Consider the following 4229-nt stretch of genomic DNA (forward strand, 5'->3'; position numbering starts at 1 on the left):
ATTTTAGCATAATTAACTAATATCTTGTCATTTTGGATAAAATCAATCATTTTAGTATCAATAGCTTAGTATTAGCTTTTCATTTCAGATTTGGAGCACAATACTACAATCTCAATCCTCCATAAGCATCCATAGTGCAAAAAGCTGCTGAGAGCTACACTATTTTGGAACTTGGAGAGGAGAGGAACAAGGGAAAAGGAACCAAGACCATGCTAAGAGGCATTTGGAGATGTCTCATTATCTTTGCTTCTTTAGTTAGATATATTAGCATGTTTTTAGTGTCTCTCTTGGTATGTCTTTTTATATTAGTTTTTGATTGACTAACACTAACGATCTTTTGGTTTTGTGTGTTGTTTGTCATTGGCTAACCTTGTCCATTTAGGAAGGCATCAATTATTACTTGTTATTTGCTTTTGTGTATACCGGTTACTAAGTTGTTGTGCTAATAAGATTAAAATATATCATACCGGGAGAACACTTATTCGCCCCCCCTCTCAGTGTTCTTGGATTCCAACAACATGTGTGTGTGTGTGTGTGTGTGTGTTTAGAAAAAATTTGTTATCGCCTATATATGGAGTTTAACCAGTCAATGAGCTCAAATTCTATTTTGATTAACTATGAATTGTTTAGAAAATGTTTGTTATCACCTATAAGAAGTATAAAACAAAAAATAGGTATATGACATAACTTCTTGAATTAATGAGAGAAAAAATAGCTTCCATTTGTAAATTTCTATCACAAACAATAAAATCTAAAAAACAATTGATAACACTACTTATCGACTATAAGAAGTTAAAAATATGACATTATAGGTGAAAGTTATGGCTTTTGGAAAAACAATAGCTTTCTTAGGCCCAAAAAAAAATTGCTCTAATGGCTCCCTAGCGACCAATCGATTGAATAATAGTGGCATGACAAGATGGTAATTATCAAGATTTTAGTCCCCACGGTTGGCTATGAATAGCCATTGGCCTAACCATACAACTAGATTCAACCACATGAATGTATGTGTTTACTCACCAATGTCGTTGTGGCTCAAGAATTAAACCCCTATGTTATGCTAACTCTTAAGTAACATAAGCCTATATTTATTGAGGCCATTGGTATTTTCTAACCGATACCATTTTAATTTTTTTTGAAGACTATATCGATGGTTTTGGTAGAGGAATATCTGACAAAAATACCAAATACGTAGATCTAATGCATGTGACTACATACGACCTATACAAATTCATACAAATGCATGAGTTTAAATAGTTGAGATTCCACCATGCCTTAAACAATATTAAAAAAATCCTACCTCCAAAGCCTATCAAGTTTTATGTCATTCCATAAATGTTTGGCTTTCTTGACTCAATAGTGATGCTTTTTTTTCTAGGAAGACATTTATAAAACTTCATGTCCAAAACCTTTACAAAATGATCCAAAATAAATGTCCTTTTACTAAATCAACTTAAAATCCCATCTCTACAACATCCTTGATATGCAAACACATGTGAAACCTTAGGATGTTTCAAAAATTTCATGCAATAGTATGCATCCAACTATGCATAAAATGCACTCACACCAAGGGTAAATAATACCAAAAAGATCTCTCCTCTCGCAATTTGACAATAGAGTTCTAATACCAAATAAAAATAAATTATAGAAAAATATATCATTTCCATATTACTCTCGTTAGAGAAATAAATAATATTTAGAATCCATTGTGCAAAAATATTACAAGCATACCACAAGACAATACCATATGTATCTTAAAAAAAACTCTTTTAAGGGAAAACCCCAATCTCCAAAATTACTCACGCTCGATGTATTATCTCAAGAATAAGATTGCAATACACTTGCATAGTCAAATAAGAAAATGGGAACCATTTTGTTGTGCATAGACAATGTATACTTCCACATATGCAAACTACAAGAGATACTCAATCCAACCTTAGCTTATAAGCCAACTTCAACTACAAATGTATTTACTTTTTTATACACAAGTTTGCACAAAAGCACTAAATGGTATGACATAAACCTTGTGTCTCAAAATCATAACCCCATAGTTAAATATTTGATATTAAATTTTTCTAATATTAAGTAATTTCTTAATGCAATACCCACATTAAATATTTATCCTAATCTATATGGTATTTAAATTTTTAAGATGCACAACAATTAAATATTTTTTTTGATATTATTATAATGCAAGGTGTACAAAACAACTTTCCCAAAAGATTTCTAGTTGTAATGAAATACAATAGTGGATGCCTTAAAATGATCTTATTTAACAAACCCTCATATTATAGAATTAGACATACACATCATAATAGAAAATGATTTCAAAAAATAATAAATAAACTCATACTAATAAACTTATAAATCAAATATATAAATATATTTATTAAAAAAATTAAGAGAAACCAAGACAACTTTAATACAAAAATAGACCACTTTATTACAACAAAGTTGTCATCAAAATAGGCCCACAATTAATAGAAATTTCATCCTTACAAAATGTTGACTCAAAACAATAAGAAATATGTTTGAATTTTTAGAATTTTCATCAAAATAGACCTACAACTAAATAGAAATTTCATGGTACAAAGCATCCATTCAAATAATGAGAAATATGTTTTAATGTTTATTAAACAAAAGAGAATACATTAAATACAATGAAAAGGAAAGGATTCATTTATACTCCATAATTTCAGTTATCTATTTTTGGGTCTACATATTTTTTATAATTTTCATCAAAATAGACCCACAACTAAAGAGAAATTCCATCCTTGTAGAAATGTCCATTCAAATAATGAGAAATATGTTTTAATTTTTTTTTCTTTTTTATTAAATAAAAGATAATACATTAAATACAATGAAAACGAAAGGATCCTTTTATAGTTCACAATGCTTGGGTGATCTATACTTGGGTCTACGTATAGTCTATAGTATATGAGACTACCACATATTTATGTAGGAGGCATCTATGAGGCGTACATACCTTATCCTTGTAAGGTTTGAATATGTGATCTCTCTTTTAAGAAATGAAACATCAAAAAAGCCGCAAAGAAACAAACTCCAACAACCCAACATTAACCAAACCCAAAAATAGTATGGTTTAGAGGAGAGTATAGGTTTGATGAGTGGTTTTATATGGCCATCAAGTTTGGTTTGTTAAGTCGGAAGACTTTGTAATCCAAGTCATGGAATGCATGCATGCTCATCTAGTATAGGTAAACTAACAACCCTTATTCTCGTGATTCTCACACACCACGTGGCAAACTTTCATGGCAGGAATCCCGTTGAGCGCGTGTTATAAACGGTGAGAAGTAACAGGTGGTCTTCCATGTGCCCAACCGCTCCTCTTTTCTTTCGGCAAATCGACGTTAACCAATTGGCCACAAAGCCCTAAATCACGCCTTCTAACTTGGAGTCAAAGAATTGTATTTAATATAATAAAATATTATTATTTGTATGGCGTGCCGTTTGAGATAATCTCTCTTACGCATTTATGCATGTTTTGCATCATTTTTTTTTTAAATAAAATTAAAAATTGTTTTATGTGGACATAAAGGGCCTTGGAAGAGCCAACCATTTTTATGTCAATGTCTCCATGTGAGTCATTTTTATTTCTTTTTCATATTTATTTCTTCTTCCACTTTACCTCTTGTTTTTTTCAAAAAGGTTGAACCACCTCTCATGCTTGGATTTCCCAAGATTTCATTGACCATTATGGAGTTGAAAAGTGGGAATGGGGATTGAGGCTTTATATTAAAAAACCCATTTTTTAACAATCATCTCACCCATTAAAACAACTCTGGTCTCAGTTAGGTTAGGTCATGGGGTTTGAGGTTTGACTCTTTGTTAAGTGCAATGTGTGGTGAGAGGTCTATTATAACAGTGGCCAAAAGGTTATTAGGGAACTCACCTACCTTGTCAAAGAGCTAAACTCTAGTCGTTGGGCTACCATGTCGATTCCTCTTTATTAACAGAGAAAGAAATAATGTTTTAAGAGTCACTCTTCTCTATTACATGCACTTGAAGGAGGTGTAACAATAGTTATATTGTTTATATTTAAAATTATATTTATATTTATTAAAAATTAGTTTTTACCATTTTTTAAGATTATTAAATTATTGATATAACAATATACTTATAGTTGTCCAAGGGGCTGAGTTTAATTGGCTAAAACAATGGGTTTTCAATGTGGAGATCGAAGTTCAATTTTCCATTGGGACATCTAA

This window comes from Cryptomeria japonica, chromosome 9, assembly GCF_030272615.1.
Source record: "Cryptomeria japonica chromosome 9, Sugi_1.0, whole genome shotgun sequence".
NCBI lineage: Eukaryota > Viridiplantae > Streptophyta > Pinopsida > Cupressales > Cupressaceae > Cryptomeria > Cryptomeria japonica.